Here is a 24,466-nt window from a genome sequence, read left to right on the forward strand (position 1 = left end):
GCACGGTTATCGAAATTTATCGTAAATTAAAGAAATCGGTCGAGTTATCGGATTTTAGTGTTTCTAAAAATAATCGATTTATGAATATGTATCAAATTACCGAAATTTATCGAAAAACTGGAATGTATCGGGTATATTCCAACTCCTGCCAAAGACCCCCAAAGATATAAAAAGTTGTAGCCACGTTTTAGTTCCAAAGCAGATTTTCCGATAATTAATAATGTACCTAATAAGTTAAACGACGTGCTAAGTTAGAAAAGCCTTCCAAGGATCTTAAAGTAAAACAGTCGATTTTTGACAGTCACTGGCACTCCTATTATATAATAAAAGCCTATTATCAATTTTTATATAAAAATTTAAATATTTAAATATATAAAACAAATTGGCAAATATGTCGATAACAATCTCGAAAAAATTTTCTGATAATCGTTTGAATAAATTAAAAGATTACAATTTCGGCATCATCAATTGGCAGTTGCAGTAACTTTATCGATAACATTTTCGATAAATTTACTTTTCACAATTCCAATTATTCGTCGCTAGCATTTTTGACTCTAAAAGGATCTGCAAATATTACGACAAGCACGAAGGGTAGCTGTATAATTTCGATACATATGTGGATAAATGTAACGATAACTTATACAACATTCTCGACAAGTTTATCGATAATTCTTTTTATTACGATTTCGATACATTATCCAATAACAAATCGTCTATTTCATCGATAGATAAAAAGCGAATTTTATTTTTCTATTCCGAACTTAAACTTTTCAACTCACGAATCCAAAGTTTGACAATTTTATGTTGAGAATTGAAATTTTTTGCGTGCATTGAACTCCTGAATCAAAAAATTATTTGAAAATTTAAAGCTCATCATGAGTTTGTGATTCAAAAATAAAATTGTGAGCTATATGTACATAGGTCGAAGGCTTGTGAGTTGAAAATTTACAACTTGTGACTCCAAAAAAAAAATATATCATATAAACTAAAAAGTAATTTGGAATACATAGTAGAATTGTAAGTTTATTTCTTAGTAAGCAATAATGCATGCTGCCTTTGTTAACTGTTACATCAGAGACGCATTATGACCGACTTTTTGGAAACTTCGGCTTTGGTTTTAAAAGCCGCATCATGAATCAATAATAAATAATTCATATGTAACAAAATAGTTCCCACCCTGGCTCTCAATATTATAATTCAAAAGTTTACTCTAGAATAACCAATTAATGTGAACTTAAACTTCGATTCCAATTGGCGCTGCAATTAACCATCAAAATTTAACGCATTCTAGCCTTTACTACTATTTTTTATTGTATTTAAAGAGGACGAGCATAAATTTTCCAACACGTAGTTGTACCAATACCATCAAAATGTCTCACAAAGTATGTAATGAAAATAAGCGTAGCAGAAAAAAAATTTCCTCCACACATCAAAAGCCGCGTTGAGCTGCTGACAAATGAAGAAAATGCTGCGCTAGACAACCAGCCATTAGCAACATGCCACAAAGCACAAGCCGCAAATGGGTGAAATGTTGCTGCAAACATATATTTGCGTACATACATACTATGTACTATGTTTATGTAGATTCACGACTGGCATAGTCGGCGAGCCGCATACATACATATGTGATAAACTATGTTTATCAGCCGCAAATGAGCGGAAAACATAAAAATTACATAGGAAAAAAAAAAAAGTTAGCGAAAAAATATAACGAGAGAAGAATTTCTAGCAGAGGGCACTTGACGCGCGCATGCGCTTTGCTATTGCTGGTTGTTGTTTTTTTTTTTGTTTTTTTTTTTTTGCTTATGGTGCCACTGTGGCAGTGTGCAAGTCAGTGACCAGCACAAAAAAAAAAGCGGAAAATTGTTAAATGAGAGGAAATGAGGTGGCGGGTAAGCGGAAATGTGTTGCTGAAAATTGCGTTTTTATTCAAACGTGGGGGAGCAAAAGCATGACCGAGCATAGAAGCGGAAAGTATGTACATACATATGTACATTGGGGTGCGCCGCCAGAAAAGTTGCGGGTTTTATACCAAAATTATACAATTTATTATATTTTAAAATTTCCGTTATATTATTTTAGAAAAAGATTTACATTTGCGTGAACTGTGCCGACTCCATATATCTCATTATTTGGATGCCGTTAATAAAATGTTTAAATATTTTTATTCCCACATTTTAAACTTTAAAATCTTCTATCAGCTGAAGTGATTTTTTTGGAAAAAATATTTTTTAAAACTTATTTATTTATAATAAAAAACTCGATTTTTGGTGGTATTTTCAAATCAGTACAGCTCACGCAAATCTTAATATTCTTCTGAAATATTTTTGACGGAAGTTTAAAAAATATAATAGATTTTATAATTCCGATGGAAAAATTGTACCGATTTTTATTTTATGAAGAGTGATGCACCCTAATTTACTACTAACGCTGATTATATTTTCTTTATTAAATTTTTTTAAATTTTTTTCATAATTTTTGCACGCCACCGCACTATACTTTGGATGCTATGCATATGCATATACTTTGGATGCTATGTTTCTTTTGTCTTCCTTTTTCCCGTTTTCGCCCTTTGCTATCGCACAGTGGTTAATAAATAGAATTTAATGTTCATAATTCACTGGAGCCTTCATTGCTCAACCAATTTGATGATTTTTTTTTTAATGAAAGCTGTTCCACTTAACAAATGCTCCATAATAAAAAACTAGTTGAAAACAATTATAGGGGTCTTCTAAAACGAAAAAAGAAAATAATTTGAAATGTTGTAAAAAAATGTTTACCAAAAGTATTTTTTTTTTTTTGATTTTGGTTTTTGCAAAATCATTAAATCATTAAATTTTAGTATAATAAAGTGCAAGTTGTAAGTGGCTAAGGGTTCGCGTTCATTTTTATAAAAACCAAAAACAAAAAAAAAGAAACTTTTGGTACAAATTTTTTCATAACATTTCAAATTATAATTTTTTTAATTTTTTTCAATTTTGGGAGAACCCTACAATTATTTTCAATTAGGTTTTAATTATGTAACATTTATTAACTGGAACAGGGTAATCGATCTTCTTCAAAATTGCCACTTTTTCTGCGCTTTGCGCTAAAAAATTTAATATAAACAAATAAAAAATCAAAAATCGGGCTCAACAAGTCTCTGGCAAATTTTATAAGCTTTCAGTTAAAAAGATAATAATCAAATTGGTTGAGAAAGGAAGACTCCGGTGAATTATGAACATTAAATTTGATTTTTTTTAACCACTGTGCTGAGGTGGCGGGGCGTATGAGTAACATTTAATGCGCATGACGCGCCTTCGTCTGCCACTGGCATCCGTCGTGTGAAATGCGCACGAAAGGCAGGAAGAGTTGTAGAAAACGTGTCATAAATTTTAAAAACTAAAATAAAAAATAACAACAACAACAATGTTTACTGGCACATAATTTCCATGATTGCACTTAATCATTTTATGCGCCTCCCAGAACTGCACGCAACCGTCAGCATTCAGCCCTTTCGCCCAAATGCAATACCACTTTTTTCTTTCTCTGTCCCTTTCCCTTCAGTTTTTTCTTTGTTTTAGTTTTTATATGTTTTTGATACGCGCTTGCATTGTTTTTCATTCAAGCATACATAATTAGTTGCTTGTCAATGTTTGGCGCTGCGCGAAGTTGAGCCAAGCTGATTGCGCTGCTATAAATTGTAAGTCGTAAAGGGGAGCGCATGCCATCTGCGTGACGAACAATCAAGCGTATAAAGTGTGGGGTTATTGCGTCGTACACAGCCGACAGTCGTCAGCCGCACAGCCAACATGGAAGTTCCACGCTGTAGCGCTGCAGATAACTCCATTTGCCCCCACTATCGCCAGACACTTCACAGCGCAAGCATTGGGTGAGTTTTTTTTTTTTGTACAAAGTAGTTCTTTATAGCATTTGTGAATATGTATGTATGCATACATACACTGTGTCTCCAAAAGGGCATTCACACCACTTGCCATGCTATGTTGCAAGCACTGCGGTCACGGTGTCAGCAAGAAGATAATGTTGCATTTGTGGCTGTGGTGCCTTTGTTCTTTCTTTGTTTTTTTTTTCTCACAAATAAATTATTGTATTACACATACGAGCTAATGTAGGATAAATGTTGCATAACACTCGATAATGCTTAGCATAATGAAAATGAAATGAAGCGTGTAGATAAAAGTAAAGCGGAAAAAGTAAACAAATGTGGGAGTAGGTTACAGAGAGATAAGAAAATTCTTCTGTTAAAAAAAAAAAAATTTTGATGTATAAAAACAACAATACGGGCGAAGAAGAAAGTTAGAAACTTATCTTTTGTTTTATGCAAGAAAATTTTATGAAATTTTTAAGGCACAAAATACAAAATATTTATTTTGGTACAAATGGCAGTCACAGTTTTCTCATACAATTTGATTTAAGCTTGAATACTTTTTTTTTGTTTACATGCAAGAAATGCATGGGATGGTGCATATTTGCACGCTAAAGAATTTTTTTCAGGGACCGAACATAACAGTTATTGATAAAAACTGTCATGGAAAAATTCATTATGAAGAAAATGTGATACATACCAATCGATTTCTTTTTCTCCGGGACTCAAATTCTACATAAAATTTTATTAGCAATTTTTATGCAAAATTAAAAAAAAAAAATAACAATTAGTTTTGAGTTTTATATTGTAAATCCAAAATAACAATTATTTTTGATTTTTATATTATATGTCTTAGATAAGAGTTATTGAACACTTTTATTTATCAAAGTCAGCAATAAAAATCAGTCAGTGACTTTTACTTTTAAAAATCATCAATATAAATCAGTCAGCGACTTTTATTTTTTAAATCATTCGTATAAAAGTCATTAACATTTTTGGCAGTAAAGAAGGTTTTGAGAACAAAAGTTTACTACGACTTACACAAATGACCTTTATAAGTATGATTTGAAAAACAAAGGTCAGTGATTGATTTTTATTTAGGACTATTATAAATAAATGTCATCGATAACTGTTATCTAAGACGTATAATTTAAAAATCAAGAATATCTATTATTTGCAGATTATTTAGATAAAAATCAAAAATAATTGTTATTTTAGTGTTATAAAATAAAAGTCAGAAATAATGGTTATTTAAGTAGTAATTAAATAAATGTAAAAAAAATTTGTTAAAGAGCGACTTTTTTTTGTAAAAGTTGTTACTGTTACGGTCCCCGATTTCCACACGCGAGTTGTCTTTTTATATTCACGATTTTTTTTATTCGCGAACTCTACTTAAAAAAAAAAAAAATCTTTACCAGTGAACATTATATTTGGAATTTTATATATCTAATCAAGATTTTAGCGAAAACGAGTTGGGTAAAATATTAACCACGGTACCTATCGGAATGTGCTAACCCAGGAAGGTGAAAATATTAACAGTAAACACGCATTTCCGTACGATTCACCGTTCAGTTTCACAAACAGCTGATGATATTGTTGCCTACATACATGCGAAACTATGATTTGGGGAAGGAAATCAAAATCAATTTGATTCGATAAAAGGGTGTTCAGCAAGGAATTGGTGCATCAGACATAAACTAGCAAGATGGCTGTATGATGCCATCTCCAAGCCCATTTTAACTTATGGCGCACCCATCTGGTGGAAAAAGGCAGGAGTGAAGTCCACGCTGGCCAAGCTCAGTAAGCTACAACAAATCGCCTGCGTGGGCATCACTGGTGCGATGAGAAAAACACCAACCGCGGCTCTCGAGGTGCTTCTTGACCTGCCTCCCCTACACACTGGAATCAAGAAAGAGGCTCTTATGTTTACCGCAATTCTCATCTCAGGCGGCAATGTAGGGGACAAGAACCCTTCTAGACTCAGGGTTATAGAACAAGAAGATGGGCTGTGGACCAGTGCCTTCCGAGATTTAACTACACACATAACTTTAAGGTCTTTTTCCCCGGACAGGAACAACTGAACGTCTGAGGCTATATGTAGAAGATCGGGCAACCAAAATCACATCAACATCCACACGGATAGCGCAGTGCGGCGCTCCTCGTTCTTAAAGCGCATGAGGTCACATCAAAGCTGGTGTGGGACTGCCTTCAGCTTTTAATGGCTACATGGGACACAGTAGAATCATGAGCAATGAAGTGTGAGATATTCTCGCCATAAAAGGGGTTGTGCAGAGATTCATAGGCCCAGAATCCTTTACTGGTCTGCCATGGTGGAAACTACTATATCTGGATGAAGAACGAAGTGAAAGATTACCGGACGAAAACGGAAGGTAACAGGCAGGCCAAATCCTTCATGCCGCATATATCAACAAGGAGAACCGAAGAACTCCTTCACCTCTGTAGGCATGAAGTAAGAGCTGTTACTGGTTTTCTTACTGCCCACTGATTGGTAATGAAACATTTGTCAAATATTGGAGTTGTTAACTCTGACCAGTGCAGGTTGTGCAGAAAAGGAAACAGCAGAGCACATTATGTGCAACCGCGAAGCTCTCGCTAGGACCAGACTTCGCTTCCTAGAATCACCGTTCCTAGAAGCTCCCGCCAAATGACCTCGCGAGGTTTCTTAGCAATGAGTGGATCAAAGAAGACCTGTAGTCGAATAGAGGTATGTTACAATAGATCGCGTAACTAGGTGACCTGGTCCCTCCTCTAAATCCAATCTAATCTAATCTAAAAGTGTTCAGCGCTTTTTTGTTGGGATCTGTGAGACCGAGTGCGAAAAAAAACCTGTAAAATTACGAACAAAAAATGTTCAGACGCGTACAGTGAATCCATTTTAATCGGCACAAAAAATGTTTTTGTTAAGAGCATTTCCAATAAAAACAACTTGTGTTAGACTCAGTTCGCTTTATTTGCTTCTTTAACTTCTGAACTTGACCGCCAGGAACTTTCTCCATTTACTTGCATTTTTAATTGTTTAAGCTATAAACTAATTAGCGAAACTTTTCGCAAGCACTTAACGTACATGTAAAATAAAAAGCAACAGGTAGCGGAGGAAAAGTTCTTACGCGCAAGTTAAGTGTTGTCGAACTTAAATGAGCTGCAATTGGGCACAACAAAAACTTAAGCAATTAAAAGAAGTTGTCGACAAAAAAAATCTCTTAATACTTCAAATGAACTTAGTTGAGCTTTACGAATTTGAAATTCACGTAGTTTAGCCGCGACATTCCTTGAAAATTAAATTTTGCTTAAAACGAAAAAATTTCCTGGTTCCATTCAATATATTTACTCTTCTTCCTTGATTTATTCATAAATTTTTTCACCACCAAAATTCCATTGTCACTGCGCTCCGACAGCTGTTTCCTCGCATTGCACGGAAATAACCTCGGCCATCACCTTGACAGAAATGTCATTCACCAGTCAATCATTTAGTCACTCATTCAGCTGACATTGCACCAGTTGCACTTACATATATATATTTACTATGGTGTGGCTTTTGTCGGGAAAACATACATATATTTACTTTGGCATTAAAAGAACTTCCGAGTTTGCTAAACAAAAAAACTCAATGGCAATGCGAAAAAATTCTGTTTTGTTGGTGCAGCAATTTTTTCAATGTTAAATAAATACTCCGGGATTCGTGAGTAAATTGGGAAAAAAATGATTTTGTTCGCTTGTAAAATATGGCATAAAAGCCTTGCTGTTTACATTAATAAGTAAATGTAAATACTTCTGAGACTGCGGAAATATTTAAATACATAAATAAGAATTAAAAATATTTTTCTTTTGTTGTATTTGAACTGGAAAGTTCAATGCCCAAAATTCATACTTTTGCCCAGTACTCACAATCTGAGCTGGATAATGCTAAAAGTTGGCGCTTTGGCAGAAAAACTCGGAAAGGTTGAAATGTAAATCTAAGCAAGTAAAAGCCGGATAAGAAATATTTTATACTAAAAAGTGTAAAACTCTCATTTAACTCAAAATGAAACTCAAAGTCCAACTCAAACTCAAATTCATATTCAAACTGTAACTTTAACTCACACCTCAAATGCAAACTCACAATCAAACTTAAATTCAAATTAAAAATAAAACTCAATCTCAAACTTAAAATGAAACTAAAAAGTGTAAAGCTCACATTTTAACTCAAAATGAAGCCCAAAGTCCAACTCAAACTCAAATTCGTATTCGAACTTTAACTTTCGAACTAAAAAAAAAAACACTTACAATTCAATTGAGACCTAAACGCAAATCGAAATTGAAAATCAAACTAACATTCAAGCGAACACTCAAACTTAAACTTAAACGCAAACTCATAATTCCACTCAAATTTAAACAAAACCTTAAGCTTGAAATCTAACTCTAACTTAAATTCCAATTCAAACTCAAATTTCAGCTCAAACTCAAATTACAACTCAAACTCAAATTATAACTCAATTACAAAATCTAAGTCAAGTTTAAATTTAAACTCAAACTCAAATTATAACTCAAACTTTAATTTGAACACAACACCAAAACTAAGTTCAAATTTCTGCTTAAACTCAAATTTAAACTCCAACTTAAACTATAACTCAAAATTTCACTCAAGTAAAATCTCAACTCAAATTAAAATTATAACTCAAGCTTGAACTCAAAATCAAACAGAAGTTAAAATCTCAAATTAAACTCAAACTCTAATCATAACTTACATACAAATTCATATTCAAGTAAAGACTTTAATTCAAATTCGAATTGTAACTCAAACCGAATATCAAACATAAGTTCAAATTAAAATGTTAACTTTAATTAAAACTCAAAATTCAACTGAAACTTATCTAAACTCAACACAAAATCAAAGTGAAGTTGAAATTTCAACTTAAATTTAAATTTAAACAGAAACTTAAGTTTTAACTCAAAATCTAACTCAAACTCAAGTTTTCACTCAAAATTTAAGCTTAAACACAAAATCAACTTGAGTTCACACTCAAACACAAATCACGCTCAAATAATATATATACTCAAAATTTAATTCAAAGTTTCACTCAAAGTTCTTTGAAGCAAATTCAACAAAAATTTGTTGAAATAAATAGCTAATTGTTTTTATCAAAAAATTCTTTCGAAGATATATATCATGTAATAGTTTACTTGTAACTAATATAAGCTTATTGAAAAAGATAACAGCACATTAAAAAATAATTGATAACAAAAGTGCGCATACATAGAGGGATTTTTGTTTATCAACAAGAGGAACACGAGCACTGCAATCAGCTGGCGGCAAGGTAGGCAAACATTTATGTATGCACTTGTAAGTGGGTCACTGCTGATAAATCCGTAGTCAAATAAATCTGATAAAATAAATGACAGTGACAACTAATTTTATTAAACTGCAGCGGGCTGTGCAACTGCTGTGTTATTTATGTGTATTTAGTTAACTCATAAATTTTTAATTTTTTTTTGTTTTTTTTTTTTTCTGCTAGCCAACGCAACCTGCATATGAGCTATAGTTGCTCAAGTATGTACGTGTATGTATGTAATCTATCAGCTTTGAGCTGCCAAAAATCGCTCTTATAGCTGCCAAATTAGTGCGCCTAGCCACCTGCTTTTGTACTGACATATTTATATATGCTGGTATGTGAGTATGCATGTATGCTTTTACCGCCACTCACATAACAATTATGTATCTGATTACGAAACCTAAACTTTTATTTAATTGTCACAGCGCGGTGAGATAATAGGGCAATATAGATGTCGTGCTCGCTTTTCTTGGCGACGTTTAAGCAATTGAAATTGCATACATATTTACATACATACACTTACACACATTCATTTACAATACAATTAGGGACAGTATGCGGTGAAAAATTTAAGATTTTCCTTCTTTTTTTTTTTTTTGCTTCTCGTTGTCGCTTTTGTGTGTCAATCTAAAAATATCAAACGCAATGGCTTCTGTTTTTAGTTGAAATGTTTTGAATTTCGCTTTTTATTTTTCCGCTTTCTTTTCATTTTATTGTTTCTTCTTGATGTTTTTTTTTTAATTTCTTTTTTTTTTGCTTTTGCATACGCAAATGCTTTAAAAATAAAACAGCTCAAGTTTAGCAGCTAATACTTGACAAATGCCTGCTCGCTCGCTCACGCGCGCAAAGCTTGTACCGCTTCGTAATTTGCTTGCCGCTTAGACGTCAGTCAGTCAGGCAGTTGGTACACTTGACAATTACTTGAGGTTGGGTATGAGCGGTGATGCAATAAATTTTGTGTGCCATGCACTGGTACTTGTATCACATAACGGTTTATGCGAATAAATGTGCATGTACATACATACATACATACGCATTTATGTATATATTTTTCTAAGCCTTCCTGCATAATCCGCCTTCACATTCACTTCACTCTGTCATTTTGCACACCTAAAGGCCTTTAGTTGGAATTGCATTCTTAGCTAGTTATGCAAATTTAGTTACTTATGTAACCATCTACCGTTTACGCTGTGCTAATCGCTACAATTAAAATTTATGAAAAATTATATCATTTGCCCCCCTCGCATACTTACTTATGCACATATATACACACATAAGTATGAATGCAACTACTTGTGAATTTGGTTCCTACTAGATTTCACAGAAGAATATTTGATTTTTTTTATTTGTCGTTTGGTGCGCACGGGTGTTACGAAATGAGAATTTTATCCAAAGAGCCGTAAGTACATAAGACTAGGAATGTTGCAATCCAAGATCAAAAAAGTTGTGAAAGCGTCGAAGAATGTGTCCTCCAGATCTAAGACGAGAACTCTCTTAAGTTTCTTCCAGATATCATTTTACATTCAAGTCAGCCCCAAAGAGAAGCCGGTCGCTCAAACATCAGCTGGTTTGGCGATAAACTCTTGCAAACGCCTCAAGTCAGTAAGATTGGATGACATTATATTCATACCAGGGTAGCCAACTCATTTTTCAGAATTCCCCGATTTCGGCAATGAAATTCCTCGATTTTAGATAACTCCATATTTACAAAAAAAAAAAAAGCCAAACACACACACAAAAATTAATGTATTTTGATAAATTGCGGGTCTTTATGTTTATTTTATTTTTAAATGTAATTCATCTATGTATTCATAAAGCAAACTAAACTTTTATAAAGTAAGTTAACAAATAAATAATAAAAAAATATTTATATAATATTTACGTAAATACAGTGGTCGAAAAAATTGTATTCGCACGAATTATTTTTATTTTGTGCCATATTTGAAAAAAAAAAAAATTCAACAAACTTTCGTAAAAATTTCGAGCTTTTTAACTCGATTTTCTAGAAAGATTTTGAGTGTGCCATTTTGTAGCCCACTCAATTTTATTATAATAAAGTGCAAGTTTCAAATGTCAAAAAATTTTCGTTTTAGAATTTCAGTTGGTAGCATATACGTGACGTCACAATCCAAGCATACTTGCAACTGGTGACTAAGTAGCCTGCAGGCAGTGGACTCTGCATAAATCTTTATAAAACGAAAATCGCTTTGTAGACAAAAAAAGAATGAGTTACTTCATGAGACTCTCCCCCCAATTGTTCCAGATAACAAAAAAAAAATAAAAATAAGGTGGAAACTGCTAGTGATATAACTTTTTAGAAAAGCATCGATACTAGTACTCATTTATAATACTCTAAAAAAGAATCGATGCCAGTACTCATATTTGCAAAAAAGTATCGATAATACTCGTACTTCCAAGTATTTTCAGGGCAAACGCGAAAAGTTAACAAACATCAGATCGCTTTGTTTACATATATATACATATGACCTCTTTATTTTTGTAAATTGAATAGACATTGCTTTTAATAGCTGAAGTCTGATCTAACAAGCATTTCGAACGGAGTTTTTGAAAAGAACTTGCAATAAGTTTAAAAGCGTAAAATAAATGTGTATAGCAAAAGGCTTATTTGAAGCTTTTAAAGGCAACTACAGCCATTGCCTAAAGGAAAGATAAGCTCCCTTTTACAACAATTTTCTTCGAAAGGCGGCTGGACCAAGGTAGAATACATTGGAAAACGAAGGTTCCGTTATTCTGGAGAATTGCCAAGTTATCGAGCCGAAGACCACCCTCCTAACCCATTCCTTACACCGGCGCAAACAAAATTGGTGTGTGCTTTTAGCCAGACCCACTTGCCGCCACCTATTTCGATCCACTGAATCCGAATCTGACTCGTTTTTGCCAATTTTTTTTCACAATTTTCGCAATTGACTCCAAATTTAAGAGGTGAACGAGTCCAATGGACCTCAATACATGTAGATATGTGGGTCTGGTTAAAAACATATATGTACCACTTTTTTTGTGTGGACCAGTGTTATCGAAGGTATGGCGAGAGATTCGTTTTCCAATCATTTAAGAAGTTTTAACCGAGCCAAATGTCCACTTGACTGCTGCTTCTTCTTTTATGTTGTATAAAAATTTCATAGCGATTACCAGTAGCTCACCAGAACAAAACATATACTAATTTTTCGGTTTTTTGAGTTATGACAGTATTGAAGTAAATGAGCGTTATGCCCATGGGGTAATTTTTAAACATTTTTCAATGTAATTGAAAAAAAAAAACTTGCGTTCCCTAACTCGCAAGAAGGTGCAAGAATTTACAGGCATTTGCCAGAAAGCGTTCTCGTACTCGGGTCTCTGGCTTATTTAACCTTTTGACAGTTTTACAGGTTTTAAGCCAGAAAAGTTGGGGAACGCAACTAAAAAAAAATTTACCTAAACAAGTTTTTAAAACGTCCGATGCTTTTTAGTATTCGCGATATTTACTCAGTACTTGTCGAAAAGTATCGAATCCTCGATACTACTCAGTACTCATGAAAAGTATCGATTTTCTGTACTCGGTACTCGTATCGTTCTATCACTAGAAACTGCACGCTGTGCAAACTATGAAGTAGTATGGGAGGAAGTATCAGAGGGGTTTAACATGAAATAATTAATGTTTGGTGGAGGGGACGGTGAAAGTTGCTTATACAAAGGTAAACTTCATCAAAGCAGCGGTCGACGTCTGCTCAACTATGTGACTTCGATAAGCGAATATGTATCTCTCGTAAATAGGGCTCAGTTCTAGTCATGAAACCTCTGACTTGGTTAATTCTGATTATTTTCTCGTTAGACTAACATCGACACCAGGCCACTTGATGTTGCAGGAAACTGTCTAACGCATACAACGTGTTTCGAGAAAGAAGAGGGTGCAAGTCGTTAGCTTTCGCTAGACGAAAGTGGGAGCAAACTTTGTAGATAAAACTCGATTCAATCTTCACACACACTCTGACACCTTTTTTACAAGCTCTACAGCAGAGCAGCTCTTCTAGCAATTTCTCTGTCGTCAACCTAAGCTCTGACTACGGTCGGCTTCGAAATTGCGTTCTTTACACCCATTACTTTTTTCAATAGTATAGCTTTTTAAAGTTTTAAAGACCAAAGTTTGTCCTACGCCTGGGGCTACCACCCGAATATAATCTAATCTATTTATGACCGATTTTCGCACTTTTTTCCATATAAGCATGATTTTCTTATGAAATAAAATGCGGGAGATCGTTCGTACCGAAAACTTAAAAAAATCAGTGCCACTTTTTGTAAGTTGCACTTGTATTATAGTATAAAAAAAAAACACAAAAAAAATCTTCAAAAAAAATTATCAAAAATCAACGCGATTCTTTAGCTGGTTGAAACTTGCACTTCATTGGACTAAAATTTTTTGGGCTATAAAACTGCTTACCCAAACACGTTCTAAAGATTCAGATTAAATAGTTGAAATTTTGATGAAAATTTGTTGAATTTTCCTAAATTATGCATTATGGGATTTGTATGGTTTTAGTTAAAACTTGGACGGTATTTTTATAGAAACATAACAAAAAATGTAGCTGTTTGAGTCACTGTATGCATGCGTATTCCATATGAAGCTGAGATTAGCGCATCGGAGTATATAGCACGATAAAATATTTAAAAAAATAGTTTTAATTAACACATCTCTTTTAAATGAAATTTTTTAACCCTTCATTTTATATTTTTTTAAAACTTCACTCTATGTGAAGTAGAATGTTTCCAGAACATTAAAAATTAAATGTTTTTTCCGCTTCTTCGTTTGAATTCCATGAACATTTTAATTATCACTTTCGATTCTCGCAACTGAAATCAGCATTATTTCTTTATTAGTAGAATATTAATGACTACCTATAATTCATATAAAGTTCACCTTCAGAAATGGCAGCTACATATTTATTTCACAAAAATCATAAAAAATCGCCCATTTAAACTAACGGAAAAATTCCTACGAAATTCAAATTTAATTGCAACAAATTTGTATGCGAATGAAAACAAATGAGTTAGAATTCAAAACATGTGCTAAAATAATTGCTAACAGCAAATAGGAAAAAAAAAATTGAGTAACGCTCGTGCACGAAGCAGATAACACTGTACTACACAATAAAAAAAATAACAAGGTTTCGGCGTCGGATTCTGGTACAGGGGACAGCAAGAAATGTATGTATGTATGTGTATCGGCGCAGGCGAAAATTTTCCCCTTTTGCACATATTTAGGGAAATCGGCATAGGAAACTTCCGTCTTCAAAAAAGGCACAACAATGCGAAAAACTTTTTCTTAGCACATTATGATCATATGGGCAAGGGAGACTTTACTTTAGGATTTTTACCAAATCATAAAAAAAAAAATGCTCCAGCTTTTGCGGAAAGGCAAATAAAAGCTCTCTGTATACATTTTTAGCGCATAATTTCAAAAATGCGAAATTTTGAGTGGTGCCTCTTTTGCAGACGGTGTGTTCAGCACTTATATGCAACAAAATCGGGGAACTTTTTTGTGGAACACTTTAACCCTCTAACTCCTCATAGGTGGACGCTGTTACACGCATATCTACTTTTTTGTTCCGCTCTATCAGAAGCGGTTTTCGGAACATTGTTATTTTTGTTGTTATTGTGTTCTATTTTTTGCACTTTGCTATTTTTGTGAGTATTTTTTGCACTTTGCAGAAGTTATTGTTAAAATATTCCAAAAAATATATTATTTTGTCGTATAGTGTAAATATGCGATAAAGAAATAAAAAAAAAAAAAAAAAAAAAAAAAAAGGTAACAGCAAAACAATATCAGCTTGTACAATACATAAACAAAAGTACTAATATGCTTCAAATATTTCTTCCTCGTCCGCTGGTTCTGAAAGCTGATAAGCTGTCAAAATTGGCCAAATTCATGCGCAACGTGCTCCAACAAACACCGGGCCGTCACCTTGCTGACTTCTTTATTTATGTGTAAGTATTTTTTGTTTTTATTATTTTTTATTTATTTACTCTTCGTCGCTGTTTAGTTTTTACGGGTATTTTTGGCGAATTCTCTTAGTTTGTTGCCGCTTTCCTGCTTTTGTTGCCATGCTTATTTTTATTTATTTTTTGTTTTGCTATGTTTTTGCTCAATTTCTATTTCGTTGTGTTACGCTCATGCTGATTTCGCGCAATTTTTTGTTTATTGATGTTTTGTTTTTGTTGGTATTTTATTTTTTTGCTCCATACGAAACTCAAACTAAATTATTATTCACCAGCAAAATTCAGCGCGCCGCGTGTAAGGTTAAACGACCATTTGAGATAATAGCCCCGGCTGGCTGTTCGGAAGGCGGCGGTACTGGCGCTCGCGCGGTTGATGGAGTAAGGGCTGAAGGGGCTCATGCGAATTGTTAGCGCATACTCGTTTACGTCACAATGACTTAAATGAGTTGACTGAGCGCTGCCTGCCGAAATTAGCGAAATGTGGTGAAATGTAGTAGTGGGTCGAGCGGTAGAGCGCGGACAAGTCGAACGATGTTAGTTAGTTATGACTATAGTGATGATGAAATAGTCAAATCTAATGATTAGCGCGCTTAGTAATCATGTTAGTTCGATGCGTTTATTAAATTAGTATTGTTTTGTCTTCGATGTCTGGAATACAAAAAATGTACGTAGCTAATCTTTGTGTCTACCGAAATTCTTAAAGAAGCCTCATGCATAATATGCTAATTCACAATGGCGGTGGCGGCATACTCAGCTGGATTATTTGTAGAATTTCACAATTGCAAAGAATTTTCATGACCATGCGGTTGGCAAGAATTTGCATGGTTTTCGACTAAGTCGGCGTGTAGTTGAAAATATTGCGCTTTTTTCTCCTTTATATTTTATTTGGCCTATTTGTGGCTTTCTTTAACGAAGGCCTATGCTTCTCTGCTTTTTTATACTGTGTATAGTTGTTGCTGATCGTGTGTACTTTTCAAAATGGGATATGCCAGTTAGCAAAAATTTATGGAAGTTTATTTTTGATTTGTTTAAAACCTTTAATAAGTTTTACCTATGCGTAAACAAATCTTAGATTAATTATTCCGACGAACTGATAACCTTGTCCTTTTGTTGAAGTCGGTTAAAAATATCTCCAATATCATGACGAAACAGGGAGCTGAATCTATGTATTAAATAGCATCCTTGTTCGCCAAGACACCTTCAAAATCGAGGCTAAGTCCTAGAAAAAGGTGACTAACAATGCCACGTTTCGGCTAACTATGGTACTCTATTGGTTAGCTGATTAAGTTGGTTGGTCGTTTGTTGTGGGAGTGTTAACAAAGCACTATAAGTATTTCCCGTTCTCCGGGGTTTAGTCAGAAATGGTCAGAAGTCGTTACGTACAGCCAGTTCGAAAATCGCACTCCACATATTCACAATATCTTAGGTACTATCTTTTGGACTAGGTACTCGAGTACTGGATCTGACTAAATGAAATTAGGGGAACTTCACACAGCGAGTTCGAGAACTTAAATAAATATTGTGGTTCTATGCATCCCAATTTTGTTAGACCTGCAATGGAAGACTTGCCCAAAAATCTCATTATTGAATAAGATTTTTGAACAAATATAGTCCGATTTGCTGCGAAGAATTGGATTATTAAAGGAACTCTAAATTCATAATTTCCATCTCCAGAAATAAGTTCCTTCCACAATGCCATCAAAAAATAATTTCGACAATGAGCTCAAATAAGCGAGGCCCAAGCTTTCGAGCCTTAGATGGTCTTAAGGGCATTGTTCTTTAAAGACATCTCGATTACTTCTCAAAAAATCATCGGAAATTACCTTGTCAATCATATTTATCGATTACATTTTTACTATCGATATTTCCTATCGATTTATTTATAACTTTATAGCGAAATGCGTCATTAGATATCGTAAATGTGGTGCTAGTCTTACTATTGTATTCCATCAACTATGTGGCTCACTGGGTGTACCAGCATACATACATATATAACTATATCCAACGGCGTATCACCCTTTTTGTGTAGGTTTCAAAATGTCAATGACTCTGTTGCCTTATTTATTTTTATTTTTATTTTGTTCTACAATCCATTGTCTATTGCCATTGTTGCCATTATCACGATTGTTTTTGCTATTTACTTATTATGCTAATCCTTTACACTTTACTTTTTTTTATCTATCTACATTTCTACCCACTTCTTTTATTTCTAATCAAACGTTATTTTTATTATTTTGACCGCCTTTCTCTATTATTTGTTTATAAGTATATACGTAAATAAGTGAATGTACTCTGATTAAACTGTGTGTTGATATTTTTTTGCACTCACTTTTGTAGCATTTTTTGCTTTTGCTTAGCTAAAAATATGCATCTTTTTATTTTATAAAATAAATTAATAAAAATTGTGATTGGAATTTTATCACACAAACAATTTCCTTTGCTGCATTGAAATTTAAATGAGTTTTTGCGAGTGCTCTCGCACTGTAAATGCTTTTGCGTGGCCGCCTACACATGGTCGGCGCATAAAAAAACGCTTCCGCAATTGTGTGATACGGTGCAACGACTCAAGCCACCCGCCGCCGAACAGTGGGGTCGAGAAAGTAAAAAGTGGTGAAAAAGTACAAATAAAAAATATATTCCCAAATTTTCAAACCGAATTTGACAAAGGGTTAGCGAAATTTATTGCCAACCTCTGTCTAGATTTTGCTCAGTATGTTCCGAAAGCAAGATTTTTCAGCTATTTTTCAAGCATTTCGCAGCTTAAAATTTATAATTTTAGCAAAATTTTTTTGGTTTTAATTTTCCTACATCAAAAACGCAATCCAAAACCAAACCTTTTTTTCTTGAAGGTTTATGGTACTGAAAGGGTTAATTAAGGAAACTAAATTCAAATTAATTTGTGAGTAAAGATTTTAAAATATTACTACATACATATATGGGCATCAGGCAAAAAGAATTGAAAAATACCAAATTATGAAGGTATTTTTAGAGAGAGTTACCATCTTTCATGAAAATCATAGTTATACATATGTGCATCTAGTCTAAGCGAAAAGCAATGGTAATACCAGCCGAAAATTTTAACTAAAATATTAACATGAATGGGGCTGCCACACCTATCTGCTTATTAGTGAAATGTAAAATACTTAGCACTAAAGTATAAAAGAGTGAGCAAAATATAAGCAGAAATAAAAAAAGAGGAATTTTTTAAGAACACGAAACCCGTGAAATGATCGTTACTTTTACAAGCTTTATAAAAAATGCTCCATTTTAGCAGAACTTGTACAAACTAACTTTCAAAAGGGGAAAAGTTGCTCCATTCACAAAAAAAAAATAAAAATAAAAATTAAATTTTTTTTATAAAAAATGTTTCTGTTAAATTTTAATAAGGCTTGATCAAAATCAAAATGCAAAATCTGTTAGATGTCAATGTGAGTATTTTTGTAGTTTCAAAGCTTTTAATAACACCATAATATTTTTGTCGATTTTGTTTCATTTTTGTCCCAACGTGCTCAGTTTTGAGTGCTATTTTGCATGAAACGATTGCGAACTATTTATGGCAATAGCAAGCTGCAGCTTTTTAATTCTCTTGCCAATTATTTTAACTCTGCTTGTTTTTGTGTTTTATTTGTCTTCGCTAACGGCCTTTGTTTGAATTTTCTTGATGCTGTTTGAATAAGTATGTATTTTTTATAATCATTCCAAGACTGATAAAAAAGTATTTATTTAAAGCCATTTAATTTTTTATTTCTGGTCGTCTGTTTATATTTGTCTGCTAAGCACATAAAAAATAAGTGAAGCGACAATTTCTTTTTTCGATATACATAAAAAATTTTGGTTTGTTACCCAAATTTGTTTTGTTATTTAATACTTTTTGCTTTGTTTCATTTTTTTTTTGTGTCTTCTTATTTTTTCTTTTTCCTTTTTTTTTTCTTTTTTACTTCCTCATCTTAGTTCTTGCCCATTATTCTCCCGCATCCAGTGACTAAGCAAACATTTTTAATACGCTACATGTTTTAATTCCATTATTCCCACAGTTTTAATTGGGAAAATTCAGAAAAAAAAAGTTATCGTCGGCTTGTTTTCTTTTGAACACAGTTCAGTGCTCCTCGATTGAAATGATATAGCGGTTCTTGTTTGATACAAAGTACAAAAAAAAAACACATTTAACAAAATTCAAATTACGTAAAATTGCGTAATTGTTTGAGTGTATCAGCACGAAAATTATGCAGTGCGAATTGAAGTCAAGCAAAGTTCAACGACTTTGACACAATTAACTAGCGGTGTTACTCGATTGCGCTTAAAAAACGAAAATTGTTGCTAAAATTAAGCAGCTAAATACGTATATATTTTTAGATATGAGTGAATAAATTAAAATTAATAATCGCCTGTCTTCACGAACATACATACTTACATATGCATGTACATATTTTTAGTTAGGTTTTTTCCTTTTAATTTTAAGTTTATTTTCCAACACTTAACTCCTTCACAGTTTAGTACGTCAGCTACCTCACCTAGGATAACTTTTATTTCTTTCGCAAAAAAATTACATCGAAACCCTAGCGCACTTGAAAGTAAACTTTTAAGTTTCCTCCCACACACCCAACTGCAGCTGAAGCACTCAGTGATTGCATAAAAAAAATTCTACAAACTTTGTAATTAATCCTGTTAAAGTGCGTTTCACCTGCGCCGCAACTGAACTCCACATTACTGAAGTCAATGGTTTCGTTCACGTGCCGCATCTGGCTTTAGTAAAATCCGCTCTATTGTTGCTCCTTCTGCAACCGATTGCTTTTGTTAAAATAAATATTAAATTGCCTTTGTTCTTGCTGTTGCCTTTATTCACATTGTTGCTCTTTCTTAGTTTCCCCACACTTTTGTGACACCCATCCATGCGCACAGAAGTATGCGAATTATAGACTTTCTGGGCTTATTTTCGCTTGAATAGTCACTAAGCCTAGCAAATGCTGGAGAGCTCAAGGTTGAAGTGTGTGCACTTAACGGGTGTTCTCTATGTACTAACTACTTAAAAAGGTGGGAAGCTGTAGAAATTCGTGCGAAACCGCGAAAGGGTAAATAGAGAAAATTAGTGCATTAAGCACCGGAATAGGAGGACTTGTTCTAAAGCGAAATAATAAGGCGGATGCAGGGTTGAATTGGAAAAGAGTTCGGCGACCCACAAGAAGAATGGATTCGTGCATACATACATAAGTAAATAGTATTTAAGAAAGAAAATATTACTTCATCTAGCGCCAAGTCAAAGCTAACGATGCAAGCGTCAGGTGTATTTTGTCAGAGGTTTGTTGATTGCAGAATTACATGTTTGTGCTCGGATTGCCATGCTTGTGATGAGAGTGAGGGTCGCGCCAGAAAATTCTCAGCGCTATAAAATTATGTGCCACAGCCACAGTATGACCTATCGCTTTCTAGGGGATGTGCATTTTAATCAAACTCGCGGGCCGATTCTGGCTAAGCTAGTTGCAGGTGTTTTGTAAGACAATTAAACGATAGTAGGCAAATTAGTTTGAAAGATTTTGTTTATTCTGGCATGAAAGTTTGACAAAAACAAAGCTCCCATGTCAACTTTCATGGTGAAAAGCTCTTTTGATAGAAAGCACTTGACCATTTTCCAAATGGAGGTGTATATCACTTGGCTCGCGCTGCTCTAACAGTTGCAATGGCCAAGTGAGAAAAGCGCTGGCGTGCCATTCGAGAGATCCGAAGTTCGAATTCTCGGCGGCGAGTTTTGTTTTTATTTATTTATTTTTTTTTAATTAATGTAACTTTCTTTAATTTTAAGATTATACATTTTGTTAAAAAAGTAAAATATATATATTTTTTTCAACTTAATGAATTTGTGGCCTTATTTAATGAATTTTTCTCATTTTTTTTTTACCTTATTCTTTTAAAAAGATAAATATGTACATACATATCTATATTTTAAAATTTTTCTTAATTTTAAGGAACTTTATTTTTTTAATTTATATTTTCTTTTAATATTTAGCTTTAAGTGCTTAAAAAGACATTTTTTTTAAATTTCAAAATTACTTTATTTACTTTTTCTTTTTCTAACTAAATTTTTAATTTAATTTTCGCTTAATTTTAGTTTTTATTGTTTTATAAAGATATATATTTTTTTTTATAACAAAATATAAAAAGTAATTTTTTATTTACTGTTATTTTTAGAAGACTTATTGCTACAATATAGGCAGAATAATGCTGAGACCTCTTCGTTAGCAGATCTTTCAAAAGACAGAAAAGAGCTTACAAGATAGTCTCCATAATTGACAATTGTGTCAAAAGTGGCCTCTTATAAGCACCGATTTAGATCTAGGGCCATAAAAATTACTTTTAAGGGGTATTAACGAAAATATAGTCAAAAGAAAAAAGGTCTAAGGTCGTTCCATTATAAGATTCGTTGATGAAAATTACATATATGTACATATTTTAATCCGACCACTTCTGTCGCAACAATATACTTATAGGGGAGAGGTAAAAGTAAAAAATAATATTTCGACCGTATTACGATCTGACCATGACGTGACCCAAATAATTCAAGAAGTATTTTTAATTTGCACATCTAACGTACCTTTGCTGCTTTAAAAAGCACTTCGGGTGGGTACGACTATAAGAACTGAGGCCCCTTGCTTAAGTGCCAGCACGCACCGCCTTTTATTCTTTCGCTTCTAGATTACTTTTATGCCTAACAAAAAGTTAGTGGCAGGTACCTCGGTTTCGGTTTCGGTTTTGCTATTTTTTTTTTTTGAATTTTTTTTATTAACTCTTCCTCAATACAAAGAAAGGGAAATGAACTCATAGTGATAAGATGTCTCACTCGTGCCTTTTATTTTTAACTTTTAATGCACTTGTTCCACCTTTTTTTTTTTTGCTTCCTTACTTGTCCATCAAATGCCAATATACTCGACTCGTAGCTGTCTACCACGTGCCACTTGCCAACACGTTCCAACAGCATACAACACCACAATGTTTACAAATGCGTAAGCTTCTTTCTTTTTTATCGTTGTTAGACACCATGTATGTATGTATGTATGTAAATTTGTACAATTTTCGCATATATTAACTTGTCTATCTATTCAGCAGCGTTGCTTGCGAAAAGCATCTCAATTTAGGGCACGCGCGTAATTTCCTTGAAGAAGAATTTGTGTGGCGGGTAACCAATTTGATTTGGTTTTTGGGGTTGGAATTCGCGCCGGCAAAAGCGTATCGTTACTTTTTAGTAACAATGAGGCAGCACGCATGTATGTATTTACAAACCCATGCAAATCTAGTAAGTAAACATGTGTTGCCTAGATGTTCCACACTTACGTTACTTGGGGGCTCTTGTTTTTAGGGGCGTATGAATAGAGCAGCAAATTGATAATGTAATTTGCCTATTATAAGTGGTGAGCGGTGCGCGCTATGCGTACATGTGTGAATAGCTGTGGATTTTTGTAGGCGAATGTGGTGCGTATGCTGCTTAATGGACTTTAAATTTACTCGAAATGGAAGCTGCTTCGTAGCACATTTGTATCTTTTTAGGCACGCATGTAGGAGCTTAATTTAAATAGCATTTTCTATGATAATGTGGTTAATTTGCGTGGAATTCAAAGTGCGAATTTGGCAACATTTACGGAATTTAAATAGACTGTGTTTGCATGAGCTGCAGGAAATGTGAGTGAAGTAGATTATTTGCATTGGAGAAGACTTAATGCGAATGTAGTGCTAATAATTGTGTGTTTGTGTTAACAAACAAGAATTTTAAATTTGAGTCATTTACTAGCTATTAGTTTTTAGCTTTAGAAAATAATAAATGGAGTTATCAGGGCAGCCGAAGGCAAATCAACAATTTTTAGAATTTTTGTCTGTCTGTATGTTTGTACACGCTTCACTCGAAAACTGATGCATGGAATTGAATGCAGTTTTCATCGGTGTATTGCTGGAGGTCTAACTTAAGATATAGAAAATCCAAAAAAATACCAGTGTTGCCACCTGTAGGAAAATTGTAGTTTAAGTATATTGATAAGATGAAGTAAAAATTGAAATATGGCTGCCAGAAGAAAGACGTTTGAAAAGACTTACAGCCGAAAATATATTTGTGGAAGGTTGCCACCTGTTGAAAATTTTTAATTAAATTTAATTGACAAGGTAAATTGAATATTGCAATATGGGTATCAAACTAAAGAGATTTAGGAAATTTTTCTGCCGAAAATATTTTTGAGGAGGCTTGCCACATGTTTGAAAAATTGTATTTGAAGAAAATGCGCGATATGTTGACTATAAATTAAATGCCCCTGAGAAAGTCTATACTTTACCGACTTTTTAAGTACCTCTGAAAATATATTAATTAACACCCATATTTTTGTGAAAATCTAACTTCATAAAGCTCTTTAAATCTATTTTCGTTTTTATGAATTAGACCAGAAGAGTTTTGGGAAGGAATAATTACACAAAAATACTTTTTAATACAGTGAAGCAAAATCTTATTCTAACAAATGTTCTTCAAATTTAATTTTATTTTTCGAAATAAAGTTTTGATGAAAAATGTTAAAACAATTATAAACAAAATTACAAAAAAAGCATTAAAGTTTAAATAGTCAAAGATTTTATGTTATATTCTCAATAATTTCGAAACAAACAATGACAAATCTTGCCTTAATCTTATTTTGTTAAAAAAACAAAATATACATATTTATAGAATTGCTTTACCAACAAATAGCATCACTTATATATGTACGCTTTATTTCACTTTTAATGAAAAAAAAAATTTATTAATGTGAAATAAAGAATTTAAAAAAAAAATATTAAATTTTTTTAATACTTTAGGTTATTTCACTTAATGTCGTGCCTAGTAATTTCATTTCCGTTATTTTCATTACTCAAAAATTTCGTTTCGTTTACATGCATATTTTATAATTGATTTTGTTTCATCTTTTAAATTAACTATAAGGTTATAAGAAATATATAGAATGAAACAACGTAAGGTAAAATACTTTAACTCATTTAATTTTTTTATATTGAAGTATTTTATGTCATTTCCTTTTTGGTTGTTGTTGTTTCCGACAGGGTGGGTGTATGATGTATTTTGGAACGAATTTCCGTCATCCCTTGTCAAATTTGGTTTGGAGACAAACCGGTTTCGGCGTTGTGCCATCTTCAGTGTCATTTTTCGTTCTGCCTGCAGAAATTTGACAACGGATAACATCATATTTTATGTCACCTTAACTCACCTTTTTATTTTACATTTATGATATTTTATTTCATTTTATTTGATTTCGCTCCTTTA

The 24,466-nt window shown here is 33.2% G+C and overlaps 1 protein-coding gene across 4 annotated transcripts in view; it reads right to left on the minus strand.

The window, feature by feature from the left end:
- Window positions 1-24,466, minus strand: part of LOC118735866 (dual specificity tyrosine-phosphorylation-regulated kinase 2) — a 188,839-nt gene that overhangs the window by 97,604 nt on the left and 66,769 nt on the right. The gene's annotated exons all lie outside the window — the stretch shown is intronic.

Source organism: Rhagoletis pomonella, unplaced genomic scaffold (genome assembly GCF_013731165.1).
Source record: "Rhagoletis pomonella isolate Grant_MI unplaced genomic scaffold, Rhpom_1.0 Rhpom_scaffold_00003, whole genome shotgun sequence".
NCBI classification, from domain to species: Eukaryota; Metazoa; Arthropoda; class Insecta; order Diptera; family Tephritidae; genus Rhagoletis; species Rhagoletis pomonella.